The sequence below is a fragment of the Mya arenaria genome, chromosome 15 (assembly GCF_026914265.1).
Source record: "Mya arenaria isolate MELC-2E11 chromosome 15, ASM2691426v1".
Taxonomy (NCBI): Eukaryota; Metazoa; Mollusca; class Bivalvia; order Myida; family Myidae; genus Mya; species Mya arenaria.
Genome location: NC_069136.1, coordinates 10,126,735 through 10,146,744, shown reverse-complemented (window position 1 = coordinate 10,146,744; position 20,010 = coordinate 10,126,735).

Genomic DNA, 20,010 nt, shown 5'->3' with positions numbered 1-20,010 from the left:
TTTCATTTCTTGATAGCTTTCATCAGAGAAATTTGTACGACCAAAAATGACCCTGCATTCCAGTATGATACAGCTCCGCAGAAATCGAAAGTTCACACAGTGTTTAGCAGAAAGCAACAAGTTGACACTGAACAAAGTGCAAAACAAAATGGAAATGGAACTTTGAATAGATGTTCAATACACAATTCACAACAGTCCTTCGACAAGTGTAGAACATTCCGACAGAAATCATTTGAAGAAAGGAAAAGGTTTTTGCGAGAAAAGAACATTTGTTTCAAGTGCTGTGAGTCAAACAAACATGTTGCAAGCGACTGTAAACAAACAATCAAGTGCTCATACTGTAGTTTAGGACATGCTTCTGCAATGCACATAGAGAAACAAAACTCAACTGGTGTGAAAGTCTATGGTGGGGAGATGCCCACTGCAAAATCTGAAGTTACCTCAAAGTGTACAACTCTGTGTGGATAAAAGTTTATTGGCAATCATGTAGCAAGACAGTATTAGTACCCATCAAGTCAGATGCACAAGTCTGTGAGAGTATATGCCATAATTGACGATCAAAGTAATAGGACATTAGCTACTCGAGAACTGTTTGATCAGTTGAATATTGATGGGCATGTTTCTTCATACACATTATCTTCGTGTTCTGGGCGCACCACAAAGTATGGGCGACGATCGGATCGAATTTTTGTGTTCGATCTGTAGACGGTTCAACCGACATTCAGTTACCCCTTGTTACTGAATGCGATGATATTCCAAACGAAACATCTGAAATTCCTACCCCAGAAGTTGCAAAGGCTTATGAGCATCTGAGTCACCTAGCCGACAAGATCCCAGAAATTTGTGATAGCAAGATAGAGCTTTTAATTGGTAGAGATCTGCCAGAGATTTATCATATCCAGGAACAAGTGACTGGCAGTACAGGCATGCCCTTTACACAAAAGCTACCCCTTGGCTGGGTGATAGTTGGAGAAATCTGTTCAGGTAAAATGCATGTGCCAGACTTAGCATCTGTAAATAAGACCTACGTGGAAGCTGATGGACACACAACATACATACAGCCTTGTCAATACAATTTGAATCTCAAGGAGTGTTTTAAAGGAGACTAGGTGTTTATGCGAACCGTGAATGATAATCAGGTTGGGTCTCCCATTGAAGACAGGCAATTTTTACAGCTAATGGAAGAAGAGATGAGATTAGAATCTGATGGAATGTGGTCAGCGCCAGTTCCATTCAAAGCTGATAGGCAGCAACTGCCGAATAACAAAACACAGGCATGACGAAGAGCTCAAATTTTAGATTCTAGTCCCGAAGAAGCCTGGACAACTCAGAGGCCTCTTTGACTCTTCTGCTGTGTACCAAGGGATTTCCTTAAACAATGTTTTAATGTCTGGTCCAGACAAGATAAACAGCTTACTAGGGATTCTGATGCGATTCCGCAAGGACGAAGTTGCTGTTTCTGCAGATGTAGAACAGATGTTCTACAGATTTAGGGTATTGCCAAAACATCGAGATTTTCTTAGGTTCTTTTGGTACAGGAACAATGATACAGAAGAAGATCTGATAGAGTACAGAAAGTGCGTGCATGTTTTCGGCAATTGTGCGTCTCCGGCAGTCGCAACATATGGGTTACGGAAGTCTGTCCAGAATGCAGACAAAAAGGTACAAGACTTTGTTAACAGAAAATTATACGCGGATGATGCCGTGACATCCAAACCAAAAGCTGATCAAGCTATAGAGCTTATGAAAACAACCCGAACTGCATTGAGAGAAGGGGGAAGATTCGACTTCACAAAGTTGCTTCAAATAGCTTAGAAGTGTTGAAAGCCTTTCCTACTGAAGACTTAGGAGGAGTTCTGAAGTCTCTCGATTTTAGAACAGACATCTTACCAACGCAAAGAAGCCTTGGAGTTGCTTGGGACCTAAACGATGACTGTTTCATCTTTAATGTTGAAGTTAAAAAAAAAACATTCACTAGAAGAGGGGTACTTTCAATGTTGAATAGCATCTACGACCCGCTTGGATTCATAGCCCCGATAACCATTACTGGGAAGATACTGTTAAGTGAAGCAACACCGCAAGGTGTAGATTGGGATGCCCCATTACCCTCTGATCATCAAATGAAATGGCAAGAATGGAGAGAAAGTCTTCAGAATTTGGAGACCATAGTTATACCTCGAGCATTTACTTCCTTCTCATTCAGTCTAGCAGGAAAAGTATTCGCTTCGATCTTCTCAGATGCTTCAGAGAAAGCTATTGCGGCTGTATCGTTTCTGAACTTATCACACGTAGATGGACATTCATTATCATGTTTCTTGCTTGGAAAAGCAAAACTGGCTCCTTCGAAGGGACACAGCATTCCAAGGCTAGAATTTTGTGATGCTGTGTTAGCTACAGAAATTGCAGAAACTATCTCAATTCAATTAGACATTCCTTTGGATGCAATGACCTTCTTCACTGACAGCAAAGTTGTCTTAGGTTACATATGCAACAAGACACGAAGATTCTACACGTATGTCAGTAATCGAGTGGAACAAATTCTGAACATATCTACACCCAAACAATGGAGATATATTCATACCGACGAAAACCCTGCTGACATAGCCACCAGGTGTGCATTCATTTTGCATTCATTAGCAACAGTATTTGGATTAAAGGAGGTCTATCTTCAGAGCATGGTCAGACAATACCAGATATTCAGAGTTCCAGTGAGACCTTTAACCCCTTGAACCCAGGTGAAGACTGCGAGATCTGACCAGAGATCAATATGAAGAAAACTGTTGAAACGGAAAACATATCATCTAGTTTTGAGAAATTCTCTACATGGCAGTCATTGATTAGAGCCCTTACTGTCTTGAAAAGGGCATGCATCTCGCTCAAAAGTGACGACAACACCCCAATGAACGATGTTGCCTTGAGCAGACTCACAGAAAAATTTGTAATTAGCACCATACAGAAGGATGTGTATGGCACAGAAATGAAACTGCTTTCAAGAAATGAACCCATACCAGCAGGCAGTAGTATTTCTTCCCTGAGCCCGTTCATAGATGAGCATGGTATTCTTCGAGTTGGAGGGCGCATAAGTAAATCAGAGATTTCAAGCAACATCAAACATTCAGCAATTATACCAAAAAAGTCACATGTAGCCTCATTGCTAGTGAGATATTTTCACGAAAAAGCCCAGCATCAAGGAAGGCTCATTACAGCCTCGGATCAAGGAACAAATTTCGTTAGAGCTCTTGAGGACATACAAGCAAAAGGCATCTGCGTAGAAGACGGTCCGGTGAAGACACACCTACAAGACTCGAAGATTGTCTGGAAATTCAATCCCCAACATGCATCGCACATGGGTGGTGTTTGGGAGAGGCTTATTGGATTAGCAAGAAGGATTCTAGATGCAATGCTACTCAAGACTCACACACAAAATTTGACACATGAGGTGCTTTGTACATTAATGAGTGAGGTTTCAGCAATCATTAACTCTCGCCCCATTGCACCAATTACATATGATCAAGAACACCCTGATATCTTGTCTCCTGGAAAACGTCTTACACAGAAATTAGAACCGTTAGCAGGCTTGAATACATCCATCAACATTAAGGACATTTATAAGTCACAGTGGAGACATGTGCAAGTTTTATCAAATACTTTCTGGAAGCAGTGGAGGAATGGTTATCTTCAAACATTTCAAGCTCGTAAAAAGTGGTCCAGTGAACAGGAAAACCTAAAAGAATGCGATCTTGTACTAGTAAAGGAAGTTTAGGAACACCGCAACCATTGGCCTATAGTGATCATCATTAGAGCTTTCGCGAGTGAATCGGACGACAAAGTGCGTTCGGTTGAAGTGCGTATTGTGAAGAACGGAAAGTGTGTGAATTATGTAACCAGAATGTCTTGAAGTCTTATGTTTTGCACAGAACGTTTTTGAACATGTGAATTTATTCCTTTAATATCAAGTATTCTTTTCTGTAATACTTGTTTGCAAATTACAGTTTTATTTAAAGTTCATTGTGTTCAGTTTATAATGGTAGAAGTTATTTTGTAACATGTACTGATAATTTCTAAACATTCAATAACACAATTCTCTGGAACTTAGTTCCATGGTTTTTGAAATTGTTATGTATTTTTTATGTGTTTAGACGTCGTTAGTTGTTAATTTGACTTTGGTATCTTTTCACGTCTTGACGGGATTGTGTCGTTGTTCCAACGTATGATGTGCGCGCTCCGCACATCTAAACCTAAAATATCTAGTCCTTGAGCCCTTCATAGTGTAAGTTTCTTATATTGCCATAAGTATGGAACTTGTATAGATTGATATCTAGTTTTTGTCTTGTTTGCAAACTTTAAGTAGTATTTTAACGGATGTCATATATTTTCACGATTATGTTATTCGTAACCAATAGCTTAGTACTCGTACTCTTGGTTATTTTAAGGTTGTTACATTTTTGCAATTTAAGTTCAGATTTACCATTTAATTACAAGTAACTAGTTTTTATATACATTTAGTGAATAGTAATGTGGAAGACTTATTTTGACCTGTTGGTCTAGCTTATGGCTGAGCGGTTTGCTTTACGTGACTTGTTGTTTATTTGGCAACCATTAGTTGTTTTACGAGGAACATTCCTCCGGAGTATGCTGGTTTAGTTAGATTCCCAGAACGTATTCGATGTTTTTAAACAAAGCTTATACCCTCAAACATATTCTAGAGCTAACATCTTAACATGTAATAACTAGTCTTATTCACCTGTTTTGTATACTTTCAGCTTTTTACCAACATCATCATAATACGTATGAATAAACGGTTAATACTTCGTGCGTCTTGATTCTCGGTAACACGATAATCACCAATCCCAACACGTTTGAATTGGATTGTAATGAGTTGCTTGTGGCGTACTTGCTGTTGATCTGTGATCCTGGTTCAAATGAATATTGGTAATATCTCACTAACAAAGGCAACATGGTAGTCAAGTGGTTTGTATAATTATTTATAGAAGAACAGCAATATACGGATCATCTTTTATAAAAAAATAGTACAAATCAAAGCAGCATTTAAAAAGCTGATCAAGCTCATTTGTTAATGCGCTCAGGCTTTTATAAATGTATTCATTTTAATGAACCAAAACAACTACAACGAAAAACAAAAGAAAACTCATATTCAAAGTAAAAAAGATCAATGCAAACTATCGGTTGCGGTACAAATTAACATAATATTAAATAACTAAGTTTGTTAATAATATACTTGTTACAGTGAAATCAGTTTAAAGTGATTGCGATATTCCCAAAATGTAATACATCACTACATAAACATGTGTACAACAACATGTGACCGTAGTCCACACACCTTTAATATTCAAACGTACTTTGATATATTGTTAGAGTGTTTGTTTATTTTGCTTTCCTAAGAGTTATAACTCGGGCGCAGCCTGTCTGCGGAATTAATTGTTTATCATGGCTAAAAGAGAAAAAAGTATCTAAGTGTTGCCTGTCAGCAAGCGAACATGTGTAAGGTTTTTAATGTTACTGTACTATGTTATAGTTACATCTTTACTTTACTACACCATGGAATTGGTTATACCCGGGCGAAGCTCTTCTACCAGTCTGCATAATTATTTATTCAGTAATGCTTAAATAAAAATTAGTAGCTTAGTATTGGTACGAAATGCTTTCCAGCAAGCGCGTTGTGTAAAACGTTGCACAACCGAGTACATTTAGCTAGTTTATGGCTACATCGAATTTTCGAAATCTTAATAATCGTACGCTTCCTGCATGATTAGTTCAGGATCCGTCGGCGATTTGATAGGCGGAGACAAGGGCGTAAACATTAAATTCAAATAGAATCTCAACAATATTACCAGTTAGACCTGCAAACAGTATTGAGTAAATCTTTTTTTTTCGCATAATAAGCCTTGCGACGATTAAATTGACGAAGTGCACTCAAACGTGTTCAGTATGAGTTATAAAAAATCAGTTTAACTGTTAAAAAATCTTACATCTGACATACATTAAAAGGATTTTACTAGTTTTCGGATCTGGCTTTTATTTATTGTTAAGATTGCAAAATTCCTTAAAGTCGAGTTACATTATGCCTTACCATGAATACGTTATGACAATTATTTATTTATGTCAAAAACAACCACTCTGTCACTTGCACTTTTGTATACGAGCATAGTTACTGATCAATTTAAAGAGATGAATATATGTGTAGTGTGTCATGATTGTATTTCTTAACTGATGCTCAAACAAATCTGATAAAATTCTTGCTAAAGATTAAATAATTTTCCAAAATGAGTTGGTCGATTTTTGTATGATCAGTCTGGCCTCAGGGAAGTTGTAATCTTATGTCATGGAAACTAGACCTTTTAACCAAATGTAATGCTTCCGTTTGAATATTGTTAAACATTACCGAAGAATGTCTTTCTTAAACGGGAAGGAAGAAAGCTTTCTAGTGTGTTTACCTCAGGATATTGTGTGGACTTTCATTTGAAAACCCTCTCTTCTTACGTTCAAACTGAACGATCAAAGGCGATCTTCAGAAAACGCGCATCGTATAATAGTCTCATTTCTTGTCATAGTTTTTGAGATAAGTAAATATTTGTCAGATCTAACATCAATAACCCATTTGTATAAAAGACAGACGTTTAGACTATTGTATTTTACTGATTTAGATATTAACCTTTTAAAGGTGCCTTATCTTGAACTTTATTCACTTGAACGTTAGTGTAGGGTTGTGCAGTGAATCAGAAGTGATTATTGTCGTCAGCTCGGGTTACGGTACGTTTTGGCACCTTCGTCCTATACAGGGCTAATGATTGGACTTCTACGGTCCTGCCTGGAACAAGTTTTAACTGCATGCTTGATATGCAATTAGGGCGGCAAAAATGGCCAAAGATTACCAAAATATCGTTACAAGTATACGTCGGAGCAACCTCTTTGGTATGGTAAGTTAACACTTTTACTCTGTATTTACTCTATTCATAAATCGGCTTATTAACGCTTTAACATTAAAATGTCACAAGCATATAGACACAAAACAAACACACGAAAAACAACTGAACAATGAACTTCTAACACTTATCTCTCAATATTTTACTGGGTGCTTCCTTCTTTTAGTGATGCTCAATTTTAAACACTTGTCAAAACATTTATCAAGACGTTAAACATACATATATTAGCTATAAACAAATATTTACTAATGATCTGGCAGACATCTTTTACCTCGCTCAAATGTTCATCAAATATGTTTGAATTGCAGGGAAAACACGTGCTTCCCAGTTTTGGTGTTTCAAATATTTCATTAAAGCGAAACGTGTTTTGAACAGCCAAACTGCGGTTTACGGGACAATAAATAGCAATACATCTTCAGCAGACTGGTTCATTATTGAGGCGTTTTCACCTTTATTACCTTCAATAAATGCTTGATTTATTACCGAAAGTCCCTACTCGCTCGGTCCAATAATTCCCGACCTGATCTGAAAAAGATTACTCGATCGTGCCATAAAAACACTATGTAAAAGTATAATTGGAAACCCTGATATCCAATAATGTTGAAGTTGTTTCTTTACTGTTTTATGTTTTCGCATACAAGCTCTCCAACGAATGTGATAACTAGAAAAACAGAATTAAATAACAATGTGACCCCATTAAATGAGTATAGAGATCTATATCGCAGCAATGACCTGACCCTGGCAATAATTCCTTCGTGCATTATTCAGGAAACATGGCAACTAAATTCCCTTCTTTGGAATTCCTCTTTAAAGCTGTTGTATGCTGAAAGTCTATAGTATTATTTTTTTTCAAATGAAAAGTTGTTCGATGCTGCTTGTCACTCTATTTTTTGAATTATATATATATCATTATTATTTTAAGAATGCTGCGATGATAACACGTACCGTTTAAGGTTTATAATTCATAAACAACAACTTGCACGAGATAATAATGTTTCTTTTATTTAGATATATGTGCCTATTTTATATTGGCTATTGGGCCTGTCGTACTAGACAGAAATAAAGTATCATTAAATTAATTAAAATTATTAATAAAAAAGCAGTATCAATAACGCCGAGACTGATTAAAGTATCTTGATAATAATACAATTGAAACTATGGGAACATTCCCAGTATCCACTAATTTAACGAATGCAATACTTGAATGCACGAGGCTCAGTGGTTACAAACACTCATAGAGAGAAACACGACGCAAAAAGCAACAAAAATAACATACATACAACAAACTATCTAAAGTAATACATAAAGGGGTTACCGCTTGGAAGGTAATCAAATCCGATCACTCCCCCAGAAGTCAAAACAGTCCTACAGTAAGTTGACCTCTAAAGTTTAATTTAAAAGTAACTTATGTGTTATGACTACCCCTTAAGATATATTTTGCGATCACTTCATATTCCTTAATTATTATCTTTCCGATGAGCTTCACAAACGATGTACACCCCATGCATGAATCTTTATATTTTGATATAAAACATACTTATGCTTTCCCGCCATTCCCTTTAACAAGAATTCGCTTGAATAATTGAATTGAATTTGAAAAATAAAACCAATAATGAAAGATGAATTACATTTGGCCCTACATGTACAATATTCAAGTCAACTGGCATTTCATATTTCGTATTTTTCTCAAGTTTAATTTGATGTATATTATCGTAAGCTTGGATTTATATGAGATTTTGCAAAAAAAGAGTGCTACAAGGTAGACCATGTTGGCGCCACGTGTGGCAATCTTCATTTACCAATTCTGTCGATGACAAGACAACTCAAATTGCGACAAAAGTATCACTGGTTAAAGTCTGTGCTTCCGGAAGATCGCGCCTACATATTTCATTTTCAAATACGAGTCCGTCGTAAGAAATCAATTTTGCGAGAGCGACAAGCCTTTGCAATGTTTACTTTAATGACAATGACATCCGCTCTTCCTCAGTTTGTTCAAATCTATAATAAAATAATAGGAGCAATATTGATGTGTTTTGTTTATAGCTCACCTACAAAAGAAATAGTATTTATGTTTGTATTCTCTGTAATCTAACAATGTTTGTTTTCATTAAACGCAATATCAAATATTTAACCGCTTGATTTTAGGAAAGTAGGTAATATTAGACACAAATTGAATGGCTTGTCAGTCAACAATCGAACATATCTGCCAATAGTCGGGTGATGATTTGTGCAATATTGCCCTCGGCTGATAGGCCTTGTGCAATAGCTTATGTGGTCTTTCCCCAACCGATGGACTAGTATAACCATTGACCGTTAAGCTTTTCTGTAAGTATAACAGGATATTGGAATCAGTAATACATATTGAAAGTCCCTCGTAGAATAGATGATGGATTATAACGCTGCAGGATGCATTAGAAATTGACTGCGCAAGAAAGACGTTTACATTGATACTTTGCTTCATGAGCACTGACAATACATAAAATCAAAGGATTGCGAGAACGGTGTTCTAACAGGAACCAGTTGTACTTCGAGACATTGCTAGACATGGATATGTGGACGAAAACATGCATTTGTTTGACGTTTTTCATTTTGATTCATTTGTCATGGGAACTGATCGTCCAGAAACTTGTAGAAGTATTCGAAACATAAGACAATAAGACGAGTGGTAAACTTATTTTGTAATTTTTACCAATTTTGATGAAATTTTTGTACCTATTCGTAATATTTCGCCAGTAATTTGTACGCAGCAGTAACCACAATTACAACCATTTCATCGTATTGCAGTCATAATTTCAACCATTTACCATATCTGTTGGAGTTATATCTCAGAACAGCGTCGCAATAAGTATTTCTCTGGTATTTAACCCGTACGTTTCAAATGTCTATTTTAATCAGTATTGGTGACTCACACAGTCAAATTCTGTATTCTAGTGAAAACGGAATATATATCTACCCACCCGGATCAGTAGATCAATATATTTGGCCATGCTGGAAATCCTTATCTTTCTCACGGGCAAATCTAAAAAAGTACCCGTTTGAAACTACTTTTTTATTGTCGTCACGCAATAACCTATCTTGTTTAGCACCAACAATTGCACAGCAAAGTTTTACCTTCGAATTCAAGAAATAGTGGTAAACTCTCCTCCGAACTATTTAAAGAAAGATCTGACTATTTACATGTTTTGATTCACTGTGCGCATATCAATGACAATCACAAATTATTACGCAAATTAATTTCACTACGCTCAAAAGAGTTCCAGCGAAAAAAACATTTTAACTTTTTTTGTTGATCTGAGACGGGAGAAGAACATCTACCATGGATGCTCGTGTACGATGGGTTCATCTAAAATCTCGGGTTGTTCACCCTACGCCCGGGTAATGATGAACTTACCTTACACGAGGAGCCATGGAAGATACTTATAATCAGGCTGTTTCCAAACTCTTGTTTTTCATTCTCAAAATAAATATCAATATGTTTGGGTGACAGTAAAGAATGAAACAATTTTATTTTATTGATTTTATTATTCTATTTGACATGCTTTCTTCTAAAAACCTACACATTTTAAAACGATAGATTTATGGGAACACTATCAAAATGTTAAGGTTGAAGTGAATATTTATGTGAAGTATATTGGACTTTGTAAGACTTTCTCCATTTAATCATTGTTGTATGTATGTGTTACGAAGTCTTCACACGTTTAGTCTAGTGCCAGAATTACTGTCTGACAAGCTGGCATTAATAACTATTACATTTAGCAATAAGTTTTTGCAGAATTAGTTGCATACAAGTAAAAATATCCGTAGTTGTACATATCAAATATGATCTGTTAGTGAAACTTCACAGCAAATATTGTATCAAACACGGCTATGGGAATAGCTTTTAGTTCGACAGTAATAGTCCTGGTACTGTTTGGTAATTGCGGCTGTAAAGCTTGCGGGTTAATCTTTCTCTCAGTAATGTGGAACACATTTTGAAATGTATGGCGTTGTTTACTACGTTCACCAAGAGACGAGTAAGACATCTTAATGATTCAATTGGATAAGGTTATATGAACTTATGGAAAACATTAATGGCAACTGTAAATGCCAACGCCATTACTTATTGGTCTATCTTTGCAGAAAAACAACTAATTTGTACTTTACATTGACGCGTAATAAAATCTTTGCAGAAAAAACAACTAATTTGTACTTTACATTGACGCGTAATAAACACTTAAAATACCTATAAATGCAGATGGTTTCTGATGTTTTCATTTATCATGCGACATCTTGGTATAAATATTGCTTTAAGTTAATATTTCGATTGATATCTAACACCGATTTCATTTTTCTATACGGCGGTTTTAGAAATTCATTGAAGGGAAAAGTAGTTTATTTCCCAGCTATTTGAAAACTTACCGTTCAACGGGAGCAATACCCGAAAGAGTTTCATCAGAAGGATTAATTTATTGCGGCGTTTTCACAAGCAATTTCCTGTGTTCATTGTTTGATATATGTCCGATGCTAGTATTTCTGAAATCTCGGTTCGGTACGTCATATACGCCTCGATGGTATTTTTGAAAAAAACAAACAATTGTGAATAACGTCAAGTATGTAACTATTATATAAAATAATTAATGGTAACCTGGCTGTCAACAAGTTTTTATGTTATATCTTTCCTCTTGTTTCTTTTATTCAGGCTTGGTAACCAACAGTAGGCGTAATTGAACATTGTTAACCCATTCAATGAATACAGAGACCTTTATCGCAGTAATGTTGAGCGACACGGCCAATATAATAAGGCATTATCACGAAACGAGTCGACCTTAATGCTCTTCTGTGGACATTCATGAAACCGCTTTTGACATCTGGTATATCTTAAATATGTATAAATGAGGAAAATTTGATATGCCTTTTATCACACGTTTTATTTGTATTACCATTAATCAGGATAAAGGATTTTACCGCAGTTTGATTATTTTGATATAATGCTTTTTTTCTTGTTCCTTTTCCCATTTAAGATATTTAAAAATATTAATAAATAAAACTCCAGGCGAAGACAAGCAAAATTACCGTATTAAATGAGTAGCTATATATATGTGAGTTAATTCAGTAATGCAATGTTGGTGTCAATTATATCAGACGTGAGTTAATCAGTTATGTTCTAAAAGTCATCCGGGATAAAAAAAATAACTAATTATGTTTAACTAAATGATATAACACGTTAGCATCAAGCACACTCATTAATTATTTTACTATAATTGGTGATGCTCAATAATTATATCGAAGTTTATAGTAATTTCAGTTTAAAACGGTTAATGAGTACAAATTTATATGTATCTTCAATGAATGTACAATTCTCATATTATGTACATGATAATAGAACGTATATTGAATTTCGTTGGTTCTGTACATAAAGGTTATGCTTGAATTAAACATGCTCCAACTCGCATGTTGGAGTGTTCTTAATGATTATATGTTCAAATGTATGAATGTTGGAAACATTTTACATTACTGTTTATCATGCTTGAAAGTTTTTAAACTATTCTAAGGAAGCTGTATATAATGTTTGCTACATTTGTTTATTTAGTATTAGTACTCAAAGTTCAATAAATTTCTCTCTATTAACAAAGCATATGCATTGGTATATTTCGATATTAAAATGTTTGGAAAGCCATTTATGAAGTATGATACAATTGGAATCTCAAATGCCTATATAACATACATTTCTCCCAACTCAGATAAGTAGATCCAATAATTCAACCATGCTAGAAATTATTTTTTTTATTTTGCCCACGGGCGCGGGCCCCCGTATGAAACGTCTTTTTAATGGTCACCACATTATAATTACCCCTCTTGTTGAATACTGTCGTCTGTAGCATCATGGAAACTTGTCTTATGGCAATATTTAGAACGCTAACTAATTATTTCTCGCTTCAAATGTCACCATAAAACAGTTTTCACCTTGCTCCTTGGAACTATTTAAAGACCGATATGACTATTAACATATTCTGAATCACTGCGCACATATCCATGAAAACCTCGAATTATCGCATATCCATACGCAATTATTGTCACTTAGCACAAAAGAGTTCCAGCAAAAAAATACATTTTTACTTAATTTTGTTTAACTGAGGTGGGAGAAAAAGCATCTACCATAGCCGCTCGTGTAAGATTGGTTCATCCCGACCCTCGCGCAGGGTGTTTTGCGGAAACTCGTTAAAACTCGTTTCCGCAAAACACCCTACGCTCGGGTTGGAATGAACCTACCTTACACTCGCGGCCGTGGAATATACTTATATTCTACCACTGGTATGATTTATTTTGAAATATTTAGATTAATGCCATTAAAGTATATAAGAGATGTACAGCTTAAGGTACTATGATGCACGAACAAATTACATTGAAAATTGTTTTCTATCATATATCAAGATATCTGTTCCTATTTTAATCATCGGCTACTTTATCTGCCCTTCAAGCAAAAATTCAGTGCGAATGTTTTGATTGTAATCAAACCGCAATTTACAACTATTTTGAAAACGACTCAAAATTAATTCTAACGTAACAGCCAGTTGGGCCGAATTATTATTTTCATATTTCAAATACTTATATTACTTATATGAAACGAAAATAATGAAGTTCAAACAATCTACTACCCAATCAGTGATGCAAAACAATAAACATAATATCTTTCAACTTTTGATCTATTGTTATTGTCAAAATCACTTTAGAACATATTTCGTTAAAGATGCACTCTTAATCCAAATAAGATTTACAGCAATTAATACAAATGTTTTAATATACCATAAAGGATGAAAAAAAAATATCGTAAACAATGCTCTTTATGAAGGAAACCGGGTTTCATTTGAAATAAAGGTGCAGAAAACACGGTATTTCTACCTTATGAGACGATAGTAGATCACACTAAATATTTTAGAACTCACAAATCATTTATTTTTCTTGCGTGTTCAGCACGGTTATAATCATCGTGTTATCAGTAATAAATATTTTTCATTAATTCATTATTTAGTAATAACTTTATCACTCAAAATTTATGTTTGTTATACATGTGTTTGTATTGATTTTAAATAAGAGTGACACTTTCAGTAAGCGGAATGCTAAAGTTTAGTTCAATCCGAAGCCGAATAATTACATTGCACTATAAAGAAAATAATCGAAATAAGTAGACTTGTAGCAAAGACATTACCCGGACCTGCACATGGTCCTTTTGTTACGATTGCCCCCTAGGATCATTAAGTTAAAAAAACGTAATGTACATGACATATCCTACTGGTATACGGCGAGTTATTGAAAAGTACCAATCAAATTGCAACGTAAATCAGTGAATCCTGCACAGTTTAGTTCGCTGGATGGACGATTTAAACCGATCCACAGAAAAAATCAAAGAGAAATCGTTTTAGTTTACCGGAAACGTTTCCATGTTCATGGTACGTAATTAAAACAGAGTAAAGACCTAGAGTGAATGGTTTACTTTGATCGGACATTGTACTTTCAATCTAAGGTTAATTGATTAAAGTCACATTCTTATCAACGCAACGCGTTGTTATAACAGTTCTTGTTCATTGATTTACAAACTTTTTATTTTGCTTTAGTAAACCATTTAATCAGTATAACTTGGGGGCACAGTCCGTCAATAGAGTTAATTGTTTCGCAATTTGAAAATGAAGATAAATGTTCAGTGTTGGCGGTAAATGACTGCTAACTAGCGCGCTCGGTCGAAATGCTGAAAAAAAGCCTTAAAAAGCCAGGTTATGACCATCAGCCTTCTCCATGATAAAATCACAGTCAGTTGGCTTTTCTAAAGGCGGAGATATATTAATAGTTAAGGCAAAAGTTATCTTAATAATCTAAACTGAGAACAGTATATAGGTAATTATATTTCTTCCGCAAAATTAACCTTGCAGTCAATACTTCTATATGATAAAATCATAATCAGTTGGCTATTCCATAGGCGGAAATATAGTTAAGGCAAAATTAACCTTTCATTCAATACTTTTTGTATTCTCGCATTTAACTATTTTTTTGTCAAAAGGTACTCGAAAGTGTTCAGTATGTGCTATAAAATAGAAAAGTTCAGTTCAAATGTTCAGGTCAGGTCTGTGCTATGTAAACTGAACATTTTTGTTCTATAGTTTATGAGTGTTCTGACTTTACAGTAAATAGGCTTTTATATATTTTTCTTGTGTGGCTTTTATTATATATATTTTTTTAACTCAGGCCAATCCTATATCTTTATAAAGTGTAAATAGCGTCAATATGTATGTTTTAAGATGCTACAATTAGTAATATTGTTTTGTTGTTATTGAATGCATTATTTAGGAAGAGGTTTTAGTTTAATCAGTCAAAATTTATGTTTGTTATACATGTGTATGTATTGATTTTGAATAAGAGTGCCACTTCAAAAAAATGAACTTATAAAACTACTAGCGCTATCATAGTAGAGGAATTACATTAACGCTAAGCCATAAAAATGTTATAATTAAATAAGAAAAATAAAACATGTTAGCTTTACTTATTTCATTCGACCGTAGTTATGACAGAGATGTGTACACATGAAGAATAAATGCAGTTAATGACGTTAAAACAAAATTTAAATTGAAACTGTTGTAAATAAGCGATAAAGTTTGGCTAATGGTATCGCTTGTCATTTTTATGGATGACCAGATTCGCCTCAGCGCAATCCTTTCCGTTTGGACAAGGTTAAACCTACCCGAGTTATTTATTCTTCAAGTCAATTGATTTCCGGTTTCATGGCGAAGTAGGGATATATTTTTGTGTGGACAAAAGTTGATTAAACATGTAAATTAAACTGAGAAAAGTGTTAAATGGATCAAATTTGTATTTACGAATGAAATTACTATAAAAAAGGTGAATTGTAGAAACAATGTTATACTCTTTATACTGAACTTTATTATTGGTTTGTTTCAATAACTCGCATTCACCTGTGCTGTTTACCTGCGTTTACCTGTGTCATGGTTCACTAGTTTCATTATACGGTCATTGTGGACAGTAAGCCACCCACGCTCAAATTCAGATCTAGTATACTCACAGGAAAAAATAGTGCAGCAATGAGTACTGACAGTAAAACAAACCCATTGCAAACTCCTTCGAAACCTAGTACTGGCAAGTGAGACCTTACATCACCTTTTGACCCTAACGATTCAAAGCGGGTCCGTGAACGCTCCGTCGACATAGATTCGCCGCGCGAACATACAGATATGTCGGACTCCGGTGCCACCAGTAACTTCAGAAGTGAGGACTTTTCTCAGTGCTCTTATCCAAAAGTCCTTACAGGAGCAATTGTCCGTTATGGTAAAAAACATTGTAGATGGTGTACTACAAGGCATCAATGCCAAAGTGAGTGTACTAGAAAATGAAAATGCATCGCTTAAATCTAGGGTCTGTGAACTAGAAACCAAGCTTCGAAATGCTGATTCAAGGAAGGACCACCTAGAGCAATACAGCCGACGAAACTGTTTGCGATTATCTGGGGTCCCTGAGGCGGACGGTGAAAGTACCGACAAACTAGTAATGGAACTCGCTATTGATATTGGCTCTGGCCTGTCCTTAGACGAAGTTGACCGCTGTCAAAGGCTTGAAAAGCCTCCTCCTAAGGAAGTATCTTTTAGGGATATTGTCTCTGGCATCACGGTCGCTGAAAATAGTGGGGCTAAATCTGTGCACACTAAACCGCGCAATATCATCATTAAATTCGTCAGCTACAGTGCCCGCAACAAGATGTGCTCATGCAAATCGAAACTCAAAAACACTGGTTATAAGGGTGTCTTTCTGAATGAGGACCTCACCAAATCTAGAAGACAACTTTACTACCAGTCTAGAGTGCTAGCGCAAAGAAAGCTGATCAACAGCACTTGGACCTCAGACGGCACCATAATCATCAAAAGCCACGCCAACCGCTACTATCGAATTGAGTCTGAAAAGGACTTCACATCTCTCAAACAAGAGGAGGAAATCCGTGGCTGACTTTTGCTCGGCAGTGTAGTGTGCACTGGTAATCCAGTCATGTTTATACTGGTCTATCGTATCGGTCACCTTTAGCTGTTCTTATGACATTGTTACGCCGTATTGATTATTCTAGCTACGTTGTATAAACCCTATCTTCGTTTTAATTTATTCGCAATTATCACAAATGTATTTCCAAAGTTGTTTAGTATGTATGACGTACGATGCTTACTTAAATATTATCATATATTGATAACTACGATACTTCAATTTGTCGTTTAATTCTAAATTTACATTAGATTAAGGTAAAGCCTGCATTATTATGAAACTATCTAATAATGTCATAAGGTTTCAGATCGGCAATGTGGCCAATTGACATGCCTTTCAAGCGCGGTGCGCTCTTGCGTATGGGCGAATATGCATTATATTCAGTTTCATTACTCTGACCTAAGAAATAGGATAATGACACAAATACTTTATGTAACCTTACTATTATCATGTAGTTGATATGGCATTGTATTTTGTAAAGCCAATTTATACATGTAGTTTTACTCTATTAACATATGTTTGAGCTTTGTAAAATCACTAACATAATGTTTGTATCTTTGTATATTGTTCTACGTTTGTTTAAATTTACCATACACCACCAAGATTTTAACGTTCCTGATGTTTTTACATATTAGACTTATACTCACATTCAGTCTTACTTAAAGCGAGTATTTATCAACTAGTTATGATCGTAGGTCTATGCTCCTATATTAAGCTCTTTTTATGGTAATGTATACAATTTCTATTATATGATATACCAGTAAAAAATAAACCAATTTCATGTTTAAAGACACAAGGCATCTGGATGAGTACCATTCGTAATACATCTCGTGTCGTGCGGAACAAACTCAGTAGCCTATATTCAACCAAGGTCATGTTTAAAGGCGCAAGTAAGGTTAATGAGTATAATTCCCATTACATTTCGTATAGAATTGAACACTTGCTGTTTTTATAGTTAATATCCGATTTATTGTTTATCTCAAAATCTGTTTTTGTTAAATTAACAATGAATAAGTCTATATTTTGAATTTCTTTTCAATTATTAGGATACTTTTTCTCAGTTAACAGCTTTTAACGTTTAAATTACATGATTGTATTTCTTGCCAATTATATCGATTAAAAGTAATAATGGGCGTCACGATACGAAAATAAAAGTTCAAAAGCGCTTGTATCAATTAAACACTGCCGATTGGTATAGAAAGGCGGTGTATAATAGCTGCTCATATCCATTAGATTAATAACAATTAAGTGCATTGTATAACGTTTGTATATAAAAAAGCATATGAAATAACATGACGTCGTTTAATGAGATTTCTTTCACACCTGTTTTGTAACCGAATTCTACTGCAAATCAGTAAGTTCTATGTAAAATATGTTTTCGTCAATTATCTTTAATTTCGTATATCAAAAATAGATTGTAAGATGCAATGGATAATCATTAAAATTATCTGATTTATACTAAGACATCTGGAATTAGTATTACATTGAATCGGTTCGCTACATGATCTTAATTAAAACGGAAATGTGGGAGTTAGCAAACTATCTCAAGAGTTTTGTCTACAGTAAGGTCGTTTAACATGCTATTACTTTTAATTCCGTGCAATAATTAATCGTTTATGTCTCATGAAAGTCGGCAGGAAAAACTTTTTGTATTCAACATTTACTAAATTAATTGAAGCTTCTTTGCATGAACGATATAAAAGATAAAACAATACATTACATGGATTTATATCTTTTAAAACTAATATAAGGAATAAAATATTATGTTTAGCGTTCGGCTCTTGTTAGGCAAAGGCCGAAAATTCTTTCGAAAAATGATGACGAATATTGGGATAAAAACTTTAATCTTCCCTGCTTTTTGACTTGTTTCTTGCAGTAAAATATAATCCTGAATTGCCTTTACCTTGTGGATGGATTACTCATTTAAAATTCATATAATTCAAGACGCATGTTTAATAGCGACGGATGCACGTATTGCAATAGATAAGAGTCATCCTTAATTGATGAACTGTTTTAGGTTAACCAAAAAATAAAAGCAACATAAATCAGAATTGCCTCTTTCAGAACAATACAAGAGTCGTTTAATTTAACATAGTGCAAATGTATGAATTCAAAATGTTATTTTAATATTTTCTGTTAAATCATAGTGTTGGCTATTCCTTCTGTTTCAATGTGTTATCAAATAGCCTTTTCCAATAACAATACAAAGAAAACAAAGCCATGTTTCGAAACTTTTAAAGTCTTTCTGGGTATACCATATGCATTAAGCATATACTTATTAACGAAGGTTTGGATGTTGCTCTAAGCAACTCATATTTTCTGTGTACTGTGAAAAAAACAACTGGAGGTAAGGACTGTTTTGCCACTTATTTCCTAACAAATCGCTGTAAGGGATATAAAGATAGTTTTTATATAACGATTATGTTAGAGTGTTTTCATTATTATGTTAGAGTGTTTTCATAAGACTGTAAACATGATTGGCTATTACAATTCATTGATACATTACATTGTACATTCCATACTTTATTGCACTAAATACAAAACACTGTTTATAGCAAAAAGCAATACATTAACATTGAATTAATCAGGACATACAATAGGTAAGTTACTTTTGAAATAATTGTTCGTAAAGTAATGCTTATTGGTTTCATTTTGATTTGCTAGATATATTAAATTTTAAATATTAAAGTGTTTTTTTTTCACAATTGAACTTAATAAAGTGTCAAATTTGTTTATTGATGGCCAATTTCATATGTTCAATCAATAGAAGATGGGACTCGGCCAAGCTCTCAGTGAAGGGCAACGAGAGTTGTAGATTTCTTTATAGTAAGAATTCTAGTGCGGATCAATTCTGCTTTAAATTTGATTTTTCCTTTTCGATAGCCAATCTGGTCTACAGTTTTTCCCTTTAGTTCATTTAGTCAGCCTATTTAACAATATTTTATTTTATATGTTTGAAATAATATTAGTTATCCCTCTATAGTTTTAGCATCGTTCATTGAAACCAATCTCAGAAAAAATATTTTACTTAATACTGGTGATAATTAATAATTAT